We start from the raw sequence: 26,429 nt of genomic DNA, 5'->3' as shown, positions 1-26,429 counted from the left end.
GTAGCCAGCTTTCGCATGGCCCAAGCAGAGGCTGTAAGAAACCAGGAGGAACTAACATTATAGGTTGCAGAGCTTCATCTCAAGGCCCGGCCTCCAACACCACCAGCTAAACGGGAACATCGCTGCAGTGAAGTTGTAGCCAGATTAGAAATGATGAGTAGTGTTGTTCGCGAATTCTTGGGACTACGCGGTTAGTTGCTCGAGATACTCACCTCCCTCCAGGAGGACCCAACCATTCAGCAAGTAGAAACTAAGGCACGCGAGTTACAGCAGGCCTATGACACTGCCCGCAGGGCTGCACAGACAATCACTATCACACAGCGGTTGGCCAAAATGAAGGAGGCCCAGGTGCTCAAAGCCAAAGTTGACACGGTGAGGCAACAGGAGGCAGTACTAAAGGAACATATCTAGCCCTGGCTCGATGAAGCATTCAGTGTATCTATAACCATTGAAGGCAAGGTAACGTAGATGTAGGCAGTATGTGCGATGGAGCAAGTAGTTGCAAGTGATAGGGATGCCTCAGCGGCTCACTTGGAAAAGGTACAGAGGCTCGCAGTCAAATTTGTTGCAGAGACCGACGAGATGCAGAAGTTGCTGACCGACCTCCATGCAAAGATTCTCGCACCAGCTGAGTGACTCGGGATGAGTCATGATGATTGTGTTGGGGGACTGTTGGGTAGTGAAAGCCCCGTGCAATGGTCATGGGGCATGACGCCCACAATTTTGGGTAAAGAGAGGGTAAAGATTCTACGAGAAGTGTAGAGCGCGATTTGTAATAAGTTGAAGTCAAAGGGTAGTCTACACAAAAATAATGTAAAGAAATGTAAGATGAGTCAGCCTACCCGTGGATCACGGCCCATGGAAAGGTATAAATAGAGTGAGGCTCTATGGGTAGAGACAGCTAAGTTTATTTTTATGTTTTTGGATCTGAAATGTAATGGGTTTTTGAGAAAAGCACTCTGAAAGCATCAGTAAGTCTGATTCGAGGGTTTGGGTAGTAGATAGAGGCTCTACAGCTGTGTGTGTAGAGGCCTAGAAGATTCCATAGCTGTGTGCGCAGACCCCCTATAGTTGAGTGCATTGGGCAGATCTAGATGTGTTCGTGAAGAAAGTGAATAAAGATAAGTTGCTTTTGTAATTCTATGTTAAATCTGAATCTGGATTTTTGGATGACTGTTTTGATCTATGTGCATATGCTTGCTTCTTGAATACATGTGAATTTGGGTTTAATCTAAGTACGCGAACTGAATAAATCTGATAAATGTTTTCTTAAAGACCCCTCTAAATAGCTTTAACTTCCAATACTTCATTCAATAAGATTAGATTTGTAAACTGCGCACTAATAGAAAGCCACAGGTATTCTAGATCTGCATGAATATAGAGTAGCACGAAGCTGCAGAATGGTGCGCGAAACCTCCAGATCACATCTAGACATCCCAAGGGTGTGGAAACCTGGTTATAGCACCCTCCCCTACTACCTTGGGTGAGACCTTAGTTCGCACTCCGCGAGCTATTGCCGAAAGGGCCGGTAGCTATGGGATTTGTTTGGCTAAATAATTCTTCCGAACTTGGGTCAGGCCCATACAAGCCAACAAATAGGTGGACTCCATGCATCAAAAAGAAGCAGTGCTTAAAGAAGGCATCCAGCCTTGGCTCGAGGAAGCATTCACAGTCACCACCCAGATCAAGGGAAAGCTGGCACAGATGCAGGGCGTATATGCACTCACGCAAGGAATTGCACCTGACAATGAAGCATCAGAGATACACACACAATGGGTACAGTGGATAGCGGAGGAATGTGTGGCTGACATCTGCAAAGTGCAAAAGTTGCTGGATGGACTCCGAGCAAAGATCACCGCACCAGCCGAGTGACTCGGGACGAGTCGCGATGATTGTGTTGGGGGCCCGTTGGGAAGCAGATCCCCCCATAGTGGGTTTTTGGGGCTTGTAGCCTGAATTTTTGTCAAAAGTAATGTAAGACCCTACAAAATGTGGGCGCAGAGCGCGAGAGTCTAGGGTTGTCTACCCTAAGATATTGTAATTTAATATAGAATGTGTCAGCCTACCCATGGTCCGCAGACCATGGGAATGTATAAATAGAGCGAGGCTCTAAGTGTAGAAGCAAGTTTTTAGATTTGATCTAAAGTGATATGGATTTTTGAATGCGATCTTCACTTTTAGTCTGTAAGTCCAAGTCTTGGGTTGTAGGAGTAGGAAGAGGCTCTGCAGCTATGTGCGTAGAGGGTTGGTAGAGTCCACAGTTGTGTGTGTGAACCCCTGCAGCTAAGTGTGTAGGGAAGAGTTGGGATTGTAACAGAACATAAGTTTAATAAAAGCTAAGTTGATTCGGAAATATTGTGAATCTATTTGTAGATCTATGTGTTTATGCTTCTATTATATGTTTATGCATCTCCTTAGAGTTTGAAATCACGCACACTTGTTATGAATGTTGAACGATTGATAAGAATATTGGACCCACAAAATTAAGTTAAGATCTATACTAATAACACAGTAAGGTTACTGGATCTAAACCAAGCCTCTTTGTGCTCCTTACAGAGCTATGCAAAGGCCAGACAGCCACGCAGAGCCATGCAAGTGTGCAAGATTGGTTCGCAAACTTCTCAAACTACAGCATGACATCCTTAGGGTGTGGAAACCTGGTTCCAACACCCTCCCATACTACCTCAAGTGAGACCTCAATACGCGTACCGCGAACTATTGCCGAAAGGGCCGATAGTTTTAGGATTTGTTTGGCTAAATCACTTCTGAACCTGGGTCAGGCCCCAACAAGACAACACCTGTCAACTTCAGCTCATTATCCAGGAAGCTGGCTGAGAGACTCCTTTCTAGTACTTTAGAGCTTGCATGCCTCAATGACAAGTTCTTCACACTCGATGACAGGTTCTCATCATTGGCCTTCGATCGAATGATTTCACGGGTGTTCAACTTCAGTTCCTTATTCACACCCTGTGAATTGTGCTGCTAGTACCTTGAGAGCCATTGTCATTATTGGTGGTTTCTCTCGCACTTGTTAATGGTTCACATCATTGACCGGTAATCAAGCGACTTTCTAACATGTTTGACTTCAACACATTTATTCACATGTTAGAATTTGTACTTTGATCGGGTCGTGTTGGAGCGCAAGACCCTAGGCTTAGATTACAAAAGTCCAGGTTGCGAGGAGTAATGAGTCATTCATGATTATATACATGATTCTTTAGACGGATGGCTGCACCCATGTCATGGATCTATTTCATATGATCCCTCTAGTCGGATGGCTGCATCCATGCCAAGGATCCATGCACATGATCTTTTTCTTGATGGATAGCTATGCCTATACCATGGATTCATGTATTATTATATGCCTCTCATGTTTATTAGTGTTGGGTAGTGGATCCCCCCCATAGCAGATTTTTGGGGCTTGTAGCCCAAATTTTGGTCAAAAGTAATGTAAGACCCAGCGAAATGCGGGCGCGGAGCACGAGAGTCTAGGGTAGTCCACTGTAAAATATTGTAATTTAATTTAGAATGTGTCGGCTTACCCATGGCCTGCAGACCATGGGAATGTATAAATAGAGCGAGGCTCTAATGGTAGAAAGTAGTTTTTGGTTAGTCTTGATCTTAAGTGTTATGGGTTTTTGAATGCGATAATTGCTCTGAGTCTGTAAGTCCTGGTCTTATGTGGTAATAGTAGAAGGAGACTTTGCAGCTGTGTGCGTAGAGGCCTGGTAGAGTCCGCAGCTATGTGTGCGGACCCCTGCAGCTAAGTGTGCAAGGCGGAGTTGGGATTGTAATAGGACAAAGTTAATAAAAGCTAAGTTGATTCTAAAATATTGTGCATCCATTCGTAGATCTATATGTTTATGCTTTTGTTATATGTTTATGCATCTTTTTAGAGTTTATGGTTGTGTGCACTAGTTATAAATGTTGAATGATTAATAAAGATTATTGGGCCCACAAAATTAAGTCATATCTATAATAATAACATGGTAAGGTTAGAGGATCTAGATAGTGCCCCTTCGTGTTCTGTATAGAGCTACCTGAAGGTTAGACAGCTATGCGGAGCTACACTAGTGCGCAAGATTGGTTCGCAACCATTCCAGATCTCATCAAGACATCCCTAGGGTGCAGAAACCTAGTTCCAACACCCTCCCACACTACCTCGGGTGAGGCCTTAGTTTGCACTCCGTGGACTGTTGCCGAAAGGGCCAGTAGTTTCGGGATTTGTTGGAATGTTGGGGCCTGAAAGCGCAGCCCTCTACACCCCTAGCAATCTGAGAGCATTGCCACCATGCCATTCAATAAGGGTTGAAAGAAATAGAGCACGATGTACAGGACTGCACAGGATTGTTGGACCAGTCCCTCTTCACACTCACTTCACTACAGGAGGACCCAATGCTACAACAGTTAGAGACAAAAGCATGGGAATTGTAGCAGGCCTATGACAATGTTCGGGGAACTGCACAAATGGTCACCCTTACTCAGCGATTGGCCAATATGAGGGAGGCCCAAGCTCTAAAGGAACAGGTGGATGCCGCATGCTCGAAGCAAGGCTTAAAGCACGCATCCAACCTTGGCTCGAGGAAGCGTTCATGGTCACCGCCACAATCGAGGGGAAGTTGGCCCAAATGTAGGACACATATGCACAAAAGCAAGAGGGTACCTTTGACAATGATGCATCAGAGAGTCATACACAATTGATACAACAGATAGTGGCGAAATGTGTGGCAGACGTCCGAAAAGCAAAAAAGTTGCTAGATGGACTTCGAGCAAAGATCACTGCACTAGCTGAGTGACTCGAGACGAGTTACATTGATAGTGTTGGGGGCCTATTGGGCAGCAGATCCCCCCTTAGCAGATTTTTTGTGCTTGTAGCCTGAATTTTGGTCAAAAGTAATGTAAGACCCCGCAAAATGCAACCGCAGAGTGCGAGAGTCTAGGGTAGTCCTCCCTAAAATATTGTAATTTAATTTAGAATGTGTCGGCCTACCCATGGCCTGCGGACCATGGGAATGTATAAATAGAGCGAGGCTCTAAGGGTAGAAAGTAGTTTTTGGTTAGCCTTGATCTTAAGTGTTATGGGTTTTTGAATGTGATACTCGCTCTGAGTCTGTAAGTCCGAGTCTTGGGTGGTAATAATAGAAGGAGGCTCTATAGCTGTGTGCGCAGAGGCCTGGTAGAGTCCGCAGCTGTGTGCGTGGACCCCTGCAGCTGAGTGTGCAAGGCGGAGTTGGGATTGTAATGGGACAGAAGTTAATAAAAGCTAAGTTGATTCTGAAATATTGTGCATCCATTTGCAGATCTGTATGTTTATGCTTCTGTTATATGTTTATGCATCTTTTTATAGTTTATGGTTATGCACATTGGTTATAAATGTTGAATGATTAATAAAGATTACTGGGCCCACAAAATTAAGTCATATCTATAATAATAACACAGTAAGGTTAGAGGATCTAGATATCACCCCTTTGTGTTCTGTATAGAGTTACCCGAAGGTCAGACAGTTGTGTGGAGCTGCACTAGTGAACAGGATCTATTTGTAACCATTCGAGATCTCATCAAGACATCCTTAGGGTGCGGAAACCTGCTTCCAACACCCTCCCATACTACCTCGAGTGAGCCGTTAATCCACGCTCCGAGGAATGTTACTGAAAGGGCCGGTAGTTTCGGGATTTGTTTGGCTAAAACACTTCTGAACCTGGGTCAGGCCCCAACAAGCCAACAATTAGGCATGAATATCATATTTTAGATATGCACATGTATTCTTTCTTACAGTTTTTCTAATGATGGACTTTGGTTCCCCACATCTATTTGTAAATAATTTCACCCCTCACTCTAGTTTAACCTTCACGCTTTAGGGGTTATCTGTTACACAACATTTTTTCACTATCCCTGTACTCCCCATTCCATGATCTCAGAGGACCTCTATAGTGACCCTCATGTGTTTTCCCATCATGAAGAAACTCCCATTATGTCCCTCTTCATGAGCAAAACATTTCCCTTTTACATCATTTCCCAAGAATCTTCCTTTTACCCCAGTTTACAAGACTAGCGCTAATGACCAGTTCATCCCCTGAACCGATCTCCAGAGTTTAACACTAGGACTAGCACTGATCAGCACTATTGAGCCTTTTCTTAGTGATGCCAATCCTCTTTTGGCAATTTTTTTAAATATGCAGTTGAAGCTTCCAGGTCTAGAAGCTTCGTAACGGAAGTCCGCTAAATGGTTGGGCTGGATGGAATCGAGGAAGTTAGTTTGGGTTCCCTTCCCCTATTAGGATGGAACAAACCCAAGAGAAAAGGTCTTTCCCATGATAAGAGGAACCATCTCCCCTCCATCAAAGCTATATAGGTGCCTTGTTTGCCAAGTTGAACTAGTTTTTTGGATGTAGTTTCAGTCTTAGTATTTTTGGTGCTTTAATAACCAGTAAGATATTATAGCTTGTAGCTCTCTAGTTTATGTTTGAGGGATAATAGTGTGTTTGGTTTGGTTTGAGACTAAAGGGAAGAAGCCTTAAAACTTCCATTGTTGGGGCTATCCATGAGATGCTAGCAGAAGTGTGGGAACTCAGATACATTGGAGGAGACCAACAACGTCAAGGCATTGGTTGTAATCTCTTTCTAAACTTATATGAATACAACTATTGATTTATTTCCTACATTAAAGTGTTATCTTACATTTGATGGCTTAATGTTCCTTGACCTGTTAAGTAGGATGAATGCAATTTGTATGCTATCACGTTTGTTGTTGTTGTTTGTTTTCTTGTTTCAGGTATTCGAAGGAAGGAAATGAAAAGTAGCTGGAGTAAGGAAGCAAGATCATCACCAAGCAGAATAGAGTTCTAAGAGGTAGGCACTCTTATTTGATTCTAGCTTAAGGAAGATTTCCATAGATTGTTTGTTTGTGGCTAGATTTGCTCTCTCGAGCTAAAGGAATTGTCTTTTTCTGCATCAAGAATTTACTTAAACCAAAATATGTAGGCATCGCTTCGGCCCATTGGGTGAAGTAATCCATGGCAATGATAATATAACAATGCCCCCCAGACGAAAGAGGGCTACATGTCATAAAATCAATGCCCCATTTGGAAAGGGACCAATGGTAATAACGGGGTGAAGGAGAGCGGGTGGGGTGCACATTTTCCACTGATAAATTTGGAACTAGTGGCATTCGTGGAAAACAAGAATGAAATCCTTAAAGATGGAGGGCTAGAAGTAACCAGCATAGAGGATCTTTTTTGCAGTGGCATAGCGAGACAGGTGACCACCACATGATCCAGAATGGCAGTCATTTAAGACTCTTTTAGCCTCTTCACGAGTTAAACATCGGCGAAGAATTGAATCAACACCAATGCAATATAAAGTATCCCCAATGATGCAGTAAGGTTGGTGTAGCACTATAAAAAGGGTCTCTTTCACCTCTAATTACCTCACATTAATATGTCAATTCAAGAGCATTTTGTTATTTCAAAGAGTGTCTCAGTCTGAGGCTATCATTTGTCAGAGTAATGCTAGTAGTACAGCGTTCAGAAATACAAGAGTAAACGGATGCTTGTCTACAACTTAACTACTTCAAAAGAGGAAATCACACATTCAAAAGACTAAGCAACTTTATCAGTCAAGGGTTCAGTAGCGGTAACTCATCCCTTTGGAAACTGAAGGAAAAGGAAATCAGAGAAAAAATCGTGGATCTGGGAGCCAGACAGTAAATGCCACGGCTCACTATAGCCTTAGATCATCTCCCACACCAAAATAACAAATGCCTGTAAATGGAACGACAGATAAGAAAATGGAACAACAAATAAGAAATCGAATAGCAAGTCTGCAATGGAACAACAAATCTGAAATGGAACAGCAGCTAAGAAATAGAACAGCAACTAAGTCTCACAAGCAGTAACAAACTTAATCTATCAAATCAAATGCATTAATCATAATCAAACGGCAATCTTTCACTCTTAAGGCAGGTCGAACAGCACACACCAATGGAACAACACTGATTACTGATAGGTTATGGAACAACACTTGAAAACCATATATATACACAACACTCTTAAATAGTAATCTGATCTAAGCATCAATCTCAGTTAGAAGGAATACGACTGCGTTTCAAAATAGAACAACATTGTTCATCAATTTAACAATCGTGAAGAACATAACTCCCAAGATGAATTCTGTGACGTGAATGTACAGCACAAAAGCTCTGAAATGGAATAGTAACAGTATTCTATCAAGACCAGTGATATTAGATCAACTCTGAAAGGAACAATCATATGATGCAGAGTCAATACAATAGTTCTGTCTGTGGAAACCTTAATGAATTAAACATAACAGAGCATGTGAAGTAAACTTATAAAACACATCAGATTACCAAATAACGACGATAAGCAAACCACGCAGAAGGAAAACGTAATAATACAAGAGCAAGTGTCCTCCAGGGCCGGGCCCTTAGCCTCCAGGGGTACACCGCTTGAGGTTAATCCAGACTCAGAGATGAAGTAATCACCAAGTTTGTATTAATGCATGAAGTAAGATTACAATGAACCAGTTCTTATCGAGACTCGATGATCAAAGTTTTGATCTTAACAGAAATTACATAAAAACATAATCATGTCTAACTCTCCCCCAAGCTAACAGTGTTGTCCCTTTTATAAGGGTGACGGCGGAGATGTCTAAGTATAAAAATAGATAAAACAACGATCCCTCAGGATCAAGGATCCTGAGGGATTCGCCGAACCGTTAATCCTTAATCATTTCTTTTCTCTCCTGCGCCGAGCTGGTATCTCCACCTCCTTTTCTGGGCCGATTCACTTTGATTTGCTTTGCCTTGTTTGCATTTGGTCTCCCGTCAAAGGGACAGCGGTTATATCGTCCTTGTCCTTTCCTTTGAAACGACAACTTTTCGTTTTCACTCCTTCCTGCATGAGGAAATGATAGTTGTCAGCATTTTAGTCTTGCATATTAATCTCACATGTTTTGTTATAATTCTTTATCATTTTCCAAGTTCATGATGCAAAAAGGTTTGCAAGTTCTACTGAAATGATCATAAAAAACATACCTCTTTTAGTACTCCACACACCCCCCTGCTTACCCTATTTCATGCCCTCATGAAAACGTTGTAGTTGACATGCAAGGCAGTGAGAGAATAGGCTGGAGATGGAATCTCATGCGGAGGTCTATAGCCATGATGAGTAACTAGGTAGTCAAAGAAATGGCCTGTCTGACCCTCGAGCATCTCATACAGGGCTTGGTATCTGGGTGCAGGGTGCCAAATAATTGGACTCCGGAACCTATATCCTAACTAGGATGGCCCTGCTCTCAAAATTCTTTCATCATAAGGTGCAAACGATTGGCAGCTAAATTAAAGTTTTCATACTTAAACGGTTCCCTGAGCTGGATATTCAGATTAGAGATTTGATACCGAAATTTAGCTGCACCAATGGCAAGGTCTTTGATAGAAAGAAAGTATTCTAATCCCTGTCGAATGAGTGCCTCATGCATGGGTCCTAATGTTTCAATGACACCCGTGGTCTTCATGAGGTTTCTATGTGCTTTCCACAACTGTACTGGGTTCCTAGGCTTAGCCCTTACCCACAGATCTAAGCTGTTTTCTTGCCTTTGGAAAGTATTATAGGTTTTAAGCCATTTAATCTGATTAACCCCAAATGAGATGAATGCCTACAATTGGATGTCTCCAACAAAGGGGCCAGGGTTCAGCTCAGTCTCCTGGTCTAGTACAAGGTTATGTAAATAGAACTCACACAGTAGTCTCTGGACTTTTACCCCGTAGTGCTTACAGCAGTCTATAAAATCATTGATAGTGTTAATTTGCATGGGAGCACCTTCTTTAACAGCTTTTATTTTTAATTGCAAATACCGTTCCAGTAAAAACAGGGCATAATTTTTGGCAGGGGCTCTACATGCTAAGACATCATTGTATAAAGAACACAAGGTATCCATTTGCTTGATAACAATATATAGCCTACGAGTTACCTTTGCAACTTTCTCTTGTTCCTTTTGCAACCTTCAAAAGCCTGGCTTTCGGATTGATTGATGTTCCTAAGCTACTACTGTAGCTCTTCATACTTTTCACGAGGGACCATTTTCTCTCTAAGCTTTTCTGCTTCTTGCTAAGCTTGCTTCAACCCTTTTCGTAGGGTTACTGTTTTTGGATCTCTTCTCCATGCAGCAGTGGAGGCCGGGAGTTTTACCTGAACTTTCCTATTGCGTTGATTTGAGTTCAGAACCCTTATCACTCCTGAAAGTGGTGTCTCCGTCTGAATTTATTTATCACAGGTCATCATGTCATCCATTTCTATTTTAACGTGAATATTAGTCTGTTGCTGTTCCTTTTCAAATGGAACAACAGTCTGTCCCTCAGCATCATTTGGAACAACAACTTCATTTTCGACAGGGTTTTGAACAACAGGATGAATTCTGATGCTCTGCCCTTTTGCCTTGCGGGGTTTTGCTGAAGTGGTCACCTTTTTCCTTCCTGAAGTCCTTTTTACCCTCTGTCTTGCTTTCAGGATCCTAATCTGCTGGTGGAGTTGGACTATTATGTTCAATAATCTCTGTTGTTCCTTTCACAATTCTTTAATTTCCAAAATTTCCTTAGAAGGAACAATAGGCTGTTCACTGTGGCTTGGACTGTGACTAGTCCCTGGATCTTCCTTCTGGGGTGTTTCTTCATTACTCTGCTCTGGCTATTCTAGGGTAGGAACCCTAACTGGTTCTGTCAATTCTTGGGAAACTTCTTTTTCTGCCCCTGCTTCCTCCAGAATTTCTTCCGGTGTCTTCTAGTTAGGAACAGATTATTCCTGTTTAATATCTCTTATTGTTTCTTTATCATGAACAGGCAGATTTTCTTCTTCTGCCTCCTTTGCATGTGGTTTTTCAGGTGCATTTTCCTCCTGGGTTTCGTTTCGTCATGGAAGTTTGATGGGCTAGAAGGTTGGCCATATTCACCCATATTGGCCAAGACTACGGCCAATTCGTCTTCTCCCACTGGGTCCTGTAATGGGCTACCTTCCTGCTGTTCCATTTCCTCCTCCTGCTCAGATTGCTCAGCTTCTGTTTCAGAATGCTCAACTTTTGTTTCAGACTGCTCGGCTCCTTCCTCATTTTCTTCTTCGGATTGCTCGCCCTCCTCTTCAGATTGCTCGGCCTCTTCTTTCTCTTCTCCTTCAGATTGCTCGAGCTCTTCTTCTGGCTGTGAGGGTTGCTCGTCTTCAATATCTACTGGCCAGCTTGTGTTTTCCTAGAGCTTTTCCAGCCTCCCTCGTATTCATGCTAACTGGACCACTTTCCTGTGTTTTTCTGGCTGTTCAGGTGTACCGGTGGCATGCTTATGCTTCGTTGATTCCTTGCGTTTTTCTGGACGCTCGAATGTACTGGTGACATGTTTCTGTTTTGCTAATTCTCTACGTTTTTCTAGCTGTTCAGGTGTACTAGTGGCATGCTTACGTTTTGGGGATGGTGCTGTCAACCCCCCATTTATCATTGCAATTAGCTCTTCCTAGCTACTCTGCTGCTGGGTGAGGCTATGACTGACAATTAACCGAATTAACCCATGATGACTAACAACTGACTCTACATGCTGTGCCTTTTTTAAGCTCCATGCAACGTCATGAAGTAACGAATTCAAAAGTGCAGGTAAATTTGTAGAGCATTTCTGCTTTAGAACAGCTAAGAGTTTAAGATGTCATGGTCTTACCACGTCGTTTCTGCCTTCACAGGTGATTTAGGTTTGAACCGACCTTACCAATTCTGCCCAGGGCTCTCCTAATGTTGCTGGCAGAACTCCCTTTCCTTTAATTGCCAGGCTCTGGCCTTCGTCCTAGAAGATTTCTATAATCTTTTGTAATCTCTCCTTTTTTAACATCCATACAGGTCCGGTGGCTGGTAGTCCCGAGACTTCTGCGATTATGTCATCGGTGACTACTATATGTCTCCCCCTCACTGTGGAGTAATCCTCTTGCAAATTCTGCAGGAATTCAATTGCCACCGTCTCGTTAGACTCCTGCAAGCGGTTGAGATAAGTCAGCCACCCTGCTCTTGCCAGGATTTCCCGGGCAGCAGCGGAGACTGTCAACACCTGCGGTTCCCTCCGGATCGCTCTTCCTCCCATGGTTTCACTGTGAATTCTCAATGGAACGGCAGCTGTTCGTGCTGTTTGAAACACAGAGAGGCTAATGGACACAAGACTTGTTAAAAAAAACAGAGTATACCATAGAAATGGCTTATGAACAGCAATTCGTGCAAAAAAATAAAAATAGCATGTCGTTAAGCCATGCCATACCCTAGTACACAACTTTCCCGAATAGTGAGCTGACACGTAATCCAGGGAATAATGAGGTTAACCTCCCCCCCGCAATGTGATAGGTTGTCCCAGCCATCAAATAAAGGAGCAATGCCCGTTCTGAAACAGAGTCATAAAGGAACAGCGTATAAAAATATGCCATGTTTAGAAAAACAACAAATTACCGAAATCGAGGCGTAGAGTTAGATCGCGTATTACGTAAGAGGCTGCTGTGATATGATGTGAGGCTGGGAGGATAAGACATCTGTCGTACTTTCTAAATCTCCTGCGGTCATTGTCAATTGTTCTGCCATGATTGGTGATAATAAATTTACATGCGTTATATAATTCGGGGAATGATATATGATTAATTATTTAAGGTATAAGAAACAGAAGGGTGTTAATAACTCACCTATTGGTGTAAATAATGTGACTTCAATACCATTAACAGTGCTCTGCTGCCGACAGGTGTCCATAACCTTGGCAGAGTTGTTTTAACCCAAGGAACCATGATCTGCTGTGTATACTTAGGGAATGTAATGTCAAAATGTAGGCCATTATGCTGGCTTGGTGACCAGTTAAACATAATGCCATTCACGAGGAAGGAGTGAAAAGTGGGCAGGCCGGCTCGTGGTGAGACCTCCTATTCCAAGGGTTGTTTATTTGATATACCTTTTGGACCATATCCCTGGTGTGGTGGCCATAGTGGGAATGCTTCTTCACTTTGGTCCTCATGATCATGGTAGGCTGGCTCTTGATGAGACCCCCTATCCTGCATTTGACAACTTATAAGTCATGTTTTACTTTTTTCTTTCTTTTTCACAAAGTACCTTCCCTTTTTTATACACAAGGGGTGGTTCAACACTCCTTAAGAGTAGGAATGGTGGAAGAAGTCTTAACATCTCAATAGGAAGATATAAACCCTTTTCTCTTATTCCTAAATAATAATCAAGGAGGAAAAAAAAGGGTTTGCCATGATAAAGATGAACAATCATAGCAGAATTAGTAGAACAATGACAGCAAAAGATGATAAATAAGTGTGTCCTTCCTTTTGTCCTCTTACCAATGCAGAGCCTTATAAAGATAGCGATTTATGATTGGCTGATTTCAGTATGTTGTGATTCTGTATCCATTGCATAAGTGCATAGCTGTATCCGAAAAGACTTGAAAGAACGGGAGCAATAGGCATCCTCAATTTAGATCAGCAAAAGGAACAAGCTGTTTCATAGGGAGAGCAAAAGCATGCAAGTGATGTTCTTTTTGGAAAAAGGGCCAACAAGAGACCTCAAATAGAAAAAAATGCAAATGTCATTCCTTTGGAAAAGGAACAGCAGAACACTCAGATGTTGTTCCTTTGGAAAAGGAATAGCAGGACATTCCAATGCCGTTCCTTTGAAAAAGGAACAACAAACACGCGGAAATGTCATTCCTTTTGAAAAAGGAACAGCAGTAACTAAAAATGTTGTTCCTTTGAAAAAGGAACAACAAAAAGATGCAAGAAATGCCATTCCTTTGGAAAAGGAACAACGGAAATCAAAAAATGTTGTCCCTTTGGAAAAGGAACAACAAAAAATAAAAAATGTTGTTCCTTTGGAAAAGGAACAGCAAAACATGCAAACATGCCGTTCCTCTGGAGAAGGAACAGCGGAAGTCGAAAATGTTGTTCCTTTGGAAAAGGAACAGCAAAACACGCAGATATGTCGTTCCTTTGAAAAAGGAACAGCAAAAATAAAAAATGTTGTTCCTTCGGAAAAGGAACATTAGAAACACACAAATGCCATTCCTTTTGAAAAGGAACGGAAAAAATAAAAAATTTTGTGGGGAAAAATGCCTATGCAGGACGATCCTATCCACCTAAGGTGTGACAGTGCCTTAGCAACAAACAGAGACAGCTATTCTAGTTTTATTCCTTTATGAAATGAGAAAGAAGAGAGATAAATGGACTTACCGGTGTCTTCCGTTTGTCCTTCGATCTGGTCTCTCTTCTCTTCGGGAGTTCACAGCTACTTGTCTTCTTGTTTGCCTAGCTTCAACGGGTTCATACGAGACCACAAGAGAACAGCTACTTGTCTTCTCGCTCGCCCAGCTTCAACAGGTTCCTACAAGATCACAAGAGAACAACTACTTGTGACAAGAGAAGAACTCTACACAAAGACAGATATTCACATTCATAACTAGTTTAGGATTAGAAATAAACCAAATACACTAATGCAATCATACATCAAAGACACATCAGTATATAGGAGAAAACCAAGATAGCTTTATTGATGAATAACAAGGTTCAGGAAGAGATACAACCCAGAGGGCTCCAATCCAGCATCTCCTTCCCAGCAAATGGAATTCCTATCTTCACCCCCTTTCAAAGCATTAAGCACCCAATGATTCCAGTCTCAAACCAACAGCAATTCTTTGCAATAACAAAATTCCAGCCTCTAGATCTCATGGAGGAGAGATCCATATATAGATGTTTGGAGAGAGGATGAGTCAGCTTGAGATCTGACTAGTGTCCTCTCCCTCTGTCAGTTCTTGATTCCACTTGGAGGTTTGGAACCTCTTACTCATCACCAATCGAATTCCCTGAGGCAAGTGTCATTTTGGAAGCTTCCTGGGTTTTTACACCTTGAGGAATGAACATGCCACATGTCCAATCTCGCTCAGCGCAGGTAGCCAGTGTTGGCTATGACATTTAGCGCAGGTAGCCAGTGGAGCCATTGACATTCAGCGCAGACAGCCAGTGGAGCCATTGACATGATCCTGAATTGACTTGTTTTTGAGCAGTTTCAGGTGGAGAACTTCTGTGAATTGCTGTGGTTTGTTAGCCTTGCTCCTCTAGGGGTAGGAACAACATGTTTAGGGACATTGGATCCCTTAGATTATGGACATTTCATGCTCAATGCTGTAAGGCACAAAAATGTCTATAACAAAAAATGTTGTTCCTTTGGAAAAGGAATAACAGAACACACAAAAATAAAGGAAAAGATCCTAATTACAATGAGATGACGGCTGATCCAAAGGGATTTGATCTTTTGAAAAAGGAACAGCCGGAAGAAAATGTTGTTCTTTTTTTGAAAAAGGAACAACAAAAATGACAGGAAAACATTAATATGTACAAAAAATGATTCAAAGGAAAAGAACTTATGTACAAATTATAAAAAGAAATGAATTCCTTAATGAATTATAGGTGAGGAAGACTTCTCTTCCTCTCCCAAAATCTCCATATCAGAGTCTCGGCGTAGCTACTGGCAGAAGGACTCCCGAGTGAGTGGTTTGCGATAAAGACGAACTCGGTGGCCATTTTCCTTGAAGGCATATCCAGAACCGTCAATAGTGATTAGAGTAAGGGTCCCATTGTCATGTACCTTCTGGATTTCGTATGGTCCCAACCAATGAGTCTGGAGTTTCCCCGGGAAGTCCTGAAACCTGGAGTCGTACAACAGAGCCCAGTCTCCCTCGTGGAAGACTTTATTTTTAATGAGAGCATCATGCCATTTAGCTCGCTGCTGTTGGATCAAGGCAGTGTTTTGAAGTGCAGAGAGCCTAATTTCGTCCAATTCATTGATCTGTTGCAGTCGATTAATCTGTGCCTCTCTTAGATCTAAGCCAACTTCTTATGCTATCCGTAATGTTTGGATTTTGAATTCTATGGGAAAAATGGGTTGTTTTCCAAACACTAATTGATAAGGTGAGTAACCAGTGGTGCTTATCCATGTGGTTCTGTAAGCCCAGAGTGCTTCAGGTAGTCTGGTAGCCCAATCATGTTTATGGGATGCAATGGTTTCCGTTAAAATTGCTTCTAATATTTTATTGCTGCTTTCTACCTGTCCATTCGCTTGTGGGTGGTATGGAGTAGTGATTTTATGCTGGATGTGATAGTTGTTGAGTGTTGCAGCTAATCTGTTCCCAGCAAATTGTGGTCCACTGTCTGTAATTATTTCTCTTGGAAGGCCATAACGTACAAATAGATGGAACAGGAACTGTATGACAGAGTCCTCTGTAGCTCTAGGCAATGCTTCTGCTTCAACCCACTTGGTGACATATTCTGTTGCCACCAAAATATATGTTTTCTGGTTTGATGATGGGTTGATAGGTCCAACGAAATCAAGAGCCCATCGCTCGAATGGTTCAATGACTAACTGTGGTTTCAGAGGCATCTCATCAGACTGACCAGGGCGTCCTACTCGCTGGCAACTATCACAGGCTTGGAAAAATTTCTTTGAATCTTTGAAAATCGTGGGCCAATAGTATCCTGTTTGTAGCACCTTATGTCCAGTTCTACCCTCATCGAAATGTCCACCACATGGTCCATCATGACAGGCTTTTAAAATGCCAAAGATTTCATCTTCTCGAACGCATCTCCTAATATGCATGTCTACCCCTGTGTGAAACAAATAGCCCCCGATCCACGAGAATCGAGCACTCTTTTGAACAATTTGCTTTTTCTCGTTAGGGGTTAGGTGTTTTGGTAATTTACCTACTACGAGGTAATTGGCAACATCAGCATACCAAGGTGTTTGAACAACAACAACAAACAGATGCCCATCTGGAAATTGATCTTCAACTGCTGCTGCATTGATTGGCTTTCGCATTCTTGAGAGAAAATCGGCTGCAGGATTTTCTTTGCCAAGTCGATCCTTGATTGTGATATCAAATTCCTGCAATAAAATCAGCCATCTAGTTATTCTGCCATTTGTGACAAGCTTATTTATGGCAGAATGATCTATGTATAGGATAACAGGATATCCAGTGATGTAATGTCTAAACTTGTTGACAGCATGTATTACAGCTAGGAATTCTTTTTCAGTAACACTGTAATTTAATTCAGCAGGGGATAAATTTTTGCTGATGTAATAAATTGCATATGGTTTTTTATCCTCTTCCTGCCAAAGGATTGCTCTAATCGCTGTATCTGAGGCATCAGATGATATCTGGAATGGAAAATCCCAATTTGGTCCTCGAAGGACTAGGGCTGTGGATACGAGATTCTTCAGATCCTTGAAAGCACGTTCACATTTTTTGTCCAAAGAAAATCAACGTTACCAGTTAGTGCATATAGAGGTGCAGCAATGTGCAAATAATGTTCTATGAATCGCCTATAATAACCAGAAAATCCAAGAAAACTGCGTACCTCTGTTTCAGTGGTAGGAGTGGGAATAAGCAAAAGTATTTAGATTTTGGCCGGGTCTACTTGAATGCCAGCTACTGAAATATAGTGTCCTAGGATAAGTCCTTCAGTCATCATCATATAACATTTTTTTTGACTTAAACAAAGTCTGGTAGCAATGCATCGTTGTAGGAATTTCTCTAGGGTGTCCAATGCTGGATCAAAATCATCTCCATATGGTGTAAAGTCATCCATGTATACTTCAAGTCCATCATTTATTAAATCTGCAAAAATTCTAAGGATAGCCGTTTGGAATGTGGCAGGAGCATTGCATAAGCCAAAAGGTAAAACTTGATAGGCAAATGTTCCCCAAGGACAAGTAAAAGTAGTTTTGTCTTGGTCTTCAGGGGAAATCTAAATTTGATTGTATCCACTGAAGCCATCCAGGAAAGAAAAGATTCTTTCCTGCTAAAGTGTCTAATACTTGGTCAATGAATGGGAGAGGAAAGTTGTCCTTTTGTGTTGCTTTATTTAGCTCCCTGTAGTCCACACAAATTCTCCATTTCCCATTCTTTTTTGGTACCACCACAAGCGGAGAGACCCATTTACTATCAGAGATAGGACAGATAAAATTGACATCTAAAAGTTTTTGAAGTTCAGCTTTGACCACATATTTTAGATGAGGATTAAGCCTCCTTTGAGGTTCAAGAACAGGTTTGGCATCCTTTTCTATATAAATGTGGTGTGTACATAATTGGGGGTCAATTCCTTTCATATCAGGGTAATCCCATGCAAATGCTTCTTTATATTCCCTCAACAAATGGATGAGCTTCGTCTCTTGTTCATGTGTGAGGTTGGAAGGTTTTTCCCAAGTCAATTTCCACAAGTTTACTATTTGCAACAGAAGTAACAGGTATTGTTTGATCATGTGTATCTTTCAGAGGGTCTTCTTCTAATTCGTTATCAAATGTTGCTTCTATCATGTGACACTATGTGCAGGATCTAGATTTAGTTTGACTAATGAAATTATTAATGGAATCATCTTCCATTTGGTCTTTAAAATCAAGTGCCTCTTGTATATTTAATGTAGATCTAATGTTATCAGTAAGGTATGATACAGGGTGCTTATTAGTTTTGATTATTGTGACACTTGGCTGCGTTGGAGGATACAGAACTAAATTCTTGATTTCTGGTCCTTTGGTTATGGTCATATTTCCTTGTCGACAGCCAATGTAAGCATCGGCAGTGGCAAGCCAAGGTCTACCTAAAATCAGCGGGTGTCCATCAAGTCAGGTTTTAGGATTTATTATCAGGAAATCGGTTGGATATTCCCAGGAATCGACAGAGACCATGACATCATGTAGAGTACCCTCTGGCCTAACCACAGATCGGTCAGCCAGTTCTAGCAAGGTAGAGGTGGGTTCTACAGATGTAATGCCCAGCTTTTGGCAAGTAGTGGTTGTTAAGATATTAATTGCAGCTCCTAGATCAACTAAGGCATTAGACAGGGTCTGACCATAAATTTGGACAGTTACAATTGGATTTCCTGGGTCTTCATATTTAATGGGTGTTTCTTTCCCTGATAGTAAGTCAGATAAAGTGCCGACTACTTGGACTCTTGGATTATTTGTTATGTTCCTCCTTGGTCTCTTTATGCACAATTCTTTAATAGTTTTTGTGTATATAGGGATGTCTTGAATGGCTTGGAGGAATGGAATTTTTATGTACAGATTTTGTAATTCTCCCAGAATGTCAAAATCAGGATATTGTATAGGTCGAGGTATGACTAATCGTTCTGGGAACGGAGGAGAGGATGTGGTTGCTTGATTATGAGTTTGTTGTTTATTCCCATCCTCTTGTTGTGACAGATGTTCTCTGGGTAACTGATGTTCAATCTGAACTGTCTTTTCTCCCTCAGTTTCAATAATACGGCCAGATCTTAACTGAAGATCATTGCACTCCCTTAGATCGGCTCCTATTTCTGGAGTTTCTATAATTTGGAGAGATTGGACCGGTCTGTTATTTGGATTGGGGTTGGGTTGGGCTGGGAGTTGTGGTCTCAGATTAGACTGGGGATTTTGTTGTAAGGCTGGCAATGTAGGTTGAGGAAGTGGAATAGTTCCTACTAGCTGATGCATTGGTCTTTGCCAGTTTGTCTGCCAGGCCGAACTTTGTGAAGTAGGGGGAGTCCATTGTGGAGGGTATGGGCTACCTTGCTAATATGGTGGAGTATAAAGGAAATTTAGCCAACCAGATTAGCTTGCCTGATTCAACCACGGGTTTGAAGAAGGAAATGACTGTGGTGACTAGTTTGGAAACAGAGGTTGGGATTGACTTTGCCACATATTATATTGTTGAGCATTATATTGTGGAGGCTGAAAAGAAGAAGTTGGGTCTGAAAACATACCAGATTTTCTCGGCTGCCACTAACGACGCTGGTTGATCAAATACACTGATTCTGGTTCTTCTTCCGCTTCCTTATATATCGCTTTCAACCCAGGAAGTGAGGGGAAGCTCTCCGTAAGGTGATCTTTTGTACAGATGGCACATGTTTGGACTGTATCCAGTGGACACTCCTTGTGACTATGCTTTTTCCTGCATCGGGGACAGAAGATTGCCAAATTCTGTTCTGCCTCCATTTGCTTCTGTTTAGCCTGCATAATATCAAGTTGTGTAGTTAGTGTCCCTAGAATATCAGTTTTAAAATTTTCCAATAAATTTCCAATTTCTACACGTGTTACTCCTTCTGTCGAAATTTTATTATCTCTTACAAACCAATCATGTTCTGCCGGTTTTACTCTTGTGCTACCTCTCGAACTCCTGATACATAAATCAATAATGTCAGCAAAATTTTCTTGATAAATATCCCCTTTTCCCATGATGTTTAATGTTTCGATCCATTGTTCCTTCATGCCCCTTATCAATGCTGTTTTTAACACATTATCAGGTAAAGGTAGTGATGCATAAGGAGATCTTTGCAGATTATATTGGAAACGTTCCACATACTTCTCTAATGTTTCATTCGGTCTAGCTATCATATGAAATATTTTGTCCTTTAGTTCTCTAGACCTGCAATAATCCTAATATTTTTTTAGAAAAGATTCTTTCATTTGATCCCAGTTATTTATAACCCCGCCACCTAATCCCATAAACCATCTTAAAGCAGCCCCTTTTAATGTAGAGGGAAATAGTTTCAGTTTCTGGGGGTCGGTGGTGTAATCATATCCCCTGCACAACACGTCAAATTCAAATAAAAATGCATCCAGATCTTCTGATGTAAGACCGTGAAATGTAGCGATATGTTGAAGAGGGATTGCTTTCATAGACGCATTTGCTACAGAATCCACTATAGGGTATTGTAATGTAGAGGTTTGAGTGTTTGGCTGATTTTGAGCCATAGGGTTGAATATATGCCAATAACCTTCTGGGATATCTAGGAGGGTATTCCTCGGTTAAGAGGGGATGGTTTTGACAGGAATAGTTTTAATAGCACTTCCTCTATCTGGGATAATGCGAATACTTGATGTCTAAGGAGATTGAGTTTCTTCGACAATGATTTTTGCAGCACTTCCCTTGTCTGGGTTGTTTAATGGCTCAGTTGTTCCAATAGGAGATCTTGGTTCGTCGGTTTCCCCTTTTTCTCCTTCTCCTTGACAAAGATTGTTGAAATTCCCTTCCTGCAATAGTTCTGGAGTAGAATCTTCAATTTCTTGAAAGTCCTGCTCTTCAGTTTGACTATGCACCTCAGCAAAGGCTACAGATGGTGATCTTGTGGCCTGAAGGGAACTAGTAGGTTGTTTAGAAATGATTTTCCTGGTTCCTACTGATGGCTGAGATTCTGCTTTCTTGTAGATTTCATTTATGAAGGTCGTTCGGCCAAGGGTCACCGACCCCTTAGCTTTTTCTGGCTTGGGTAGAGGTTTGGTATTTTTTTCTGGTTTTTTCTACTTAGTCATGCACTCAAATTAACTACTAAATTCTATTCACACAAAGCAACAGCAAATCAGTTAGGAAAGCGGACAGGGGAGCAGGGCTTTTACATGCTCCATACATAGGTTCTTACCTTCTGTTTTTAAAATCCAACTCTTCCCTAGCAGGTTCATACACTACTCTAAAAAAAAGGACAAATGGTTACACTCTTTCCCCGGCAATGGCACCAAAATGTAGAGCTATAAAAAGGGTCTCTTTCACCTCTAATTACCTCACATTAATATGTCAATCCAGGAGTGTTTTGTTATTTCAAAGAGTGTCTCAGTCTGAGGCTATCATTTGTCAGAGTAATGCTAGTAGTACAACGTTCAAAAATACAAGAGTAAACGGATGCTTGTCTACAGCTTAACTACTTCAAAAGAGGAAATCACACATTCAAAAGACTAAGAAACTTTATCAGTCAAGGGTTCAGTAGCAGTAACTCATCCCTTTGGAAACTGAAGGAAAAGGAAATCAGAGAACAGATCGTGGATCTGGGAGCCAGACAGTAAATGCCACGGCTCACTACAGCCTTAGATCGTCTCCCACACCAAAATAACAAATGCCTGTAAATGGAACGGCAGATAAGAAAATGGAACAGCAAATAAGAAATCGAACAGAAATTCTGCAATGGAACAATAGCTAAGAAATAGAACAACAACTAAGTCTCACAAGCAGTAACAGATTTAATCTATCAAATCAAATGCATTAATCATAATAAAATGGCAATCTTTCACTCTTAAGGCAAGTCAAACAACACACACCAATGGAACAGCACTGATTACTGATAGGTTATGGAACAATGCTTGAAAACCATATATATACACAACACTCTTAAATAGTAATCCGATCTAAGCATCAATCTCAGTTAGAAGGAATACAACTGCGTTTCAAAATAGAAGAACATCGTTCATCAATTTAACAATTGTGAAGAACATAACTCCCAAGATGAATTTTGTGACGTGAATGTACAGCACAAAAGCTCTGAAATGGAATAGTAACAGTATTCTATCAAGACCAGTGATATTAGATCAACTCTGAAAGGAACAATCATATGATGCAGAGTCAATACAATAGTTCTGTCTGTGGAAACCTTAATGAATTAAACATAACAGAGCATGTGAAGTAAACTTATAAAACACATCAGATTACCAAATAACGACGATAAGCAAACCACACAGAAGGCAAACGTAATAATACAAGAGCAAGTGGCCTCCAGGGCCAAGCCCTTAGCCTCCAGGGGTACACCGCTTGAGGTTAATCCAGACTCAGAGATGAAGTAATCACCAAGTTTATATTAATGCATGAAGTAAGATTACAATGAAATAGTTCTTATCGAGACTCGATGATCAAAGTTTTGATCTTAACAGGAATTACATAAAAATATAATCATGTCTAACTCTCCCCCGAGCTAATAGTGCTATCCCTTTTATAAGGGTGACGGCAGAGATGTCTAAGTATAAAAATAGATAAAACAGATTCGCCGAACCGTTAATCCTTAATCATTTATTTTCTCTCCTGCGCCGAGCTGGTATCTCCACCTCCTTTTCTGGGCCGATTTGCTTTGATTTGCTTTGCCTTTTTTGCATTCAGTCTCCCGTCAAAGGGACAGCGGTTATCTCGTCCTTGTCTTTTCCTTTGGAACGGAAACTTCTCGTTTTCACTCCTTCCTGCATGAGAAAATGACAATTGTCAACGTTTTAGTCTTGCATATTAATATCACATGTTTTTTTTATAATTCTTTATCATTTTCCAAGTTCATGATGCAAAAAGGTTTGCAAGTTCTACTGAAAAGATACTGAAATGATCATAAAAAACATACCTCTTTTAGTACTCCACAGTTGGGATTGATGCCGAATGCGTAGTGATCATCCTTGGACAATGCAGACCAGAAGGTAGAATTTTGGAGATACACGATGATATCACCGTACCAAGGATTGAGAGTGCTAATCAGAAAGAGAGTCTCATTGAGTAACTGCTCATCAATACCAGTAGGGAGAGAAGCAGAGAGAAAAGAGAAAATCAACTCAAAGAATACAATTTATTTCTTTGATTTGGCAGTAGTGAACACCAAATCGAATTCCTGGAGGATGACAATCCACTTGGAATATTTTCCCCCAAGCAACTGACGAGTTAGAATATAAGTCATGGGGTTGCAATCAGAAATCACGGTTGTAGTGCGGAGGAGAATATAATACCGAAAAAATTGAACAACCTAAACAACAGCCAAAGCCAATTTCTCGACATGAGCATAATGGGTCTCAGCATTGAGGAGATTGTGACTAAGGTAATAAATGACATGTTCATGACCTTTGTCGTCGTCTTGCACTAGGACCATAGCAATAGTGCTAGAAGATGCGGTTAGATAGAGGAAATAATCACGATGATAGTTTGGAGGATGCAATAAAGGAGCATTAATGAGGACAACTTTCAAGTCATCAAAATACTTTTGGGTAGTTTCATCCCAATGAAACGGAGTTCCTTGCTTAAGCAATCGAGTGAATCCTGAAGCTAGCTCAACATAGTTAGGCACAAAGCGACAAAGGAAATTCGCTTTCCCTTGCAAACTCTGTAATTGATGCAATGAAGAGGGAGGGGGTAGATTAACAATAACCTCAACTTTGAGAGGATCAAGACAAATACCATCCTTCAAAACAATAAAACCGAGAAGTCATCCAGACTCAACGCAGAAGACACACTTATGCGGATTAAGCCGAATGTTATAGTGTCTACAACAAAGAAAGATTTGTCGAAGGTGATCGGCATGGTCATGATGTTTATGTGAGTGAGCAGGAAGATCATCCAAATAGGGTTGAACGATGTTTTTAATGTCATGAAAAGCATAAGACATCGCTTGTTGGAAAGTAACCGTAACATTCTTAAGGCCAAAAGGCAAGGACAATTTTAAGAACCATCCTAAATTTATATGTACAATAAATGGGTGAATCCCCATGATACAAAGGAATAATGGAAGGTGATTTTATCAATAATATAATATGTATATATAATATTTTTGGTGAATCTCTCACCAGATTATATTATCTTGTACAATCAAGGCGAATATTTCACGGAATTATAAAATTTTGTAAGAACTTGGCAAATCTCACTAAATAATAAAGACTTTGTAAAGGGCTAACACAATTCATAATGAGTATTTCTTGTAATGACTTCAAGCCTTGTTAATAAATTCATAGAAATCCAAAACAAGTATATTCCTAGGTCAAAACCCTAGCAATAGAAGGGTTTTACGTTTCCATAATACTATTAATAGAAGAATAAGGATGGGGTTTGTTTGTTTGTTTTTTCATGTTGGTATGTCATCATGTTGCTATTATTTCTAAACAATGAATGAATTCAATAGAATTGGATAGGTACAAACCAATTCACTTTAGCTTTAAAATATCTCATCTATTAATTTTATTCTTTCACATTTTTTATCTTCTAACAAATAATATAAAATAAAAAATGTTGAGTATTAAACTTATTTTTCGTAAAATAATAAAGCCTTGATTATTAAAATTGTTTTTCATTTCAACATATCATTCATGAATTAAAAATTCGTCATGTGTTTGTTAGATATTATTGCTCCATGCTTTTATCTATTGCTTACGTAGTTTTCATTCTTGATCTATCTCTACCTCAAGTGAAGAAGAGTTAATTAGGAAAACAATTCCATGTAGTGGCACTCATGACAAACTGAAACATGTAAATCCAGATGTTATCATGGTTGACAGAAGTAATATTGTTATGGGACCTTAATTCTAGAGCCTAGAGGAAAGTAGCAAAACAAACCCATCCTCTTATTGTTTCTTTTGCAAGGGTTGTCACCTTGGGGTCCTATGAATTCCTCTCTTTCTAATCATTCTAAGAAATTTGTATTTTCCAACTAACAATAGATATCAATGTTGACTATGTAACTAGCTATTCAACCAATTTTTTTTTCTCTCATACATGAAATCCCTATTTGTGCATTGCTTTCCAATGAACTTTTAATGCACTGGATTATAATTCAAAAATTAAGCAAGAAAAAACCATTTTGTAAAGTGCACAAGGGATTAACTATTACTTGTTTTATTTATACTAGGTTCATGGACTGTCTAGTTAAGCAATCGTTGCATAATTCATGTCAACTGGAAATCCTTATATTAGAGATTTATGACATTGATGATAAAATTTTGATCGATTGATCTTAGTTTTAAACAAAAAATCATATTGCAATTCCCACTAAGGAAGTGGGGAGCACTTAATAAGGAAGGATGATATATTCACCATATTTATATATCAATAGGTGTCTATCTCATTAAGTGTGCAACTTTTTAAAAACTGAATTAATAATCACCATTGCAACTTCACCTTTCTTTTGTGCTTCTTTCTTTCTAATTGCCCAAGGTGGCCATCGAATTCACAACAAGACTAATGTGTGAACACTTAAAGATGTATTTCCATTGTTGCCTAGTAATTCAAATGTGGTATGTATGACTAATGTGTAATCATATAAAATTACATTTAAAATATATACAAGTCCAAGAGGTTAACTCAACTAGTTGTTTCCAATATTGTTGGACATTTGGCTAGTTCTATGCCAATAGGTACCAAAATCAAATCTCCCTAGATGAAACACATTAGTCAATGTTACAAGTTTATTAGTCATATCATCCACAAATATGGTGGTGTCACTTGGATATGTTCATGTGAATTTCCTAAAAAAAAATGAAATATATATCCAATTCCAAATTAAAAAATACATGTATATATCCACTATACATCATTGATGCCATGATTCACTCTATTGTTTAACCCATTTTAATATTTCCTTTCTTGGCCTTTTTGTCTAAGCTTTAAATTGCATTGTGATTCATCTAGAACAATATTATTTCCCACTTCAATACCATTAAGAAAATAATTCACTTAATAAAATTAATGAGATTACTACCATTCCATTTTATATTTTTTAAGAAAATGAGCATGCATACCTAACCTATCCTGACACTTGGTCCTTAAAGAATACAATTTTTCCATAAGTTCCCATTCCTTTATTTGGCATCTAGTTGTCCAAAAACACCC

This window comes from Pinus tabuliformis, chromosome 5_2 (genome assembly GCF_031772625.1).
Source record: "Pinus tabuliformis cultivar Carrire ecotype Pingquan chromosome 5_2, CPIR1, whole genome shotgun sequence".
Classification (NCBI taxonomy): domain Eukaryota; kingdom Viridiplantae; phylum Streptophyta; class Pinopsida; order Pinales; family Pinaceae; genus Pinus; species Pinus tabuliformis.
Note: the sequence above shows the minus strand (reverse complement) of the source record.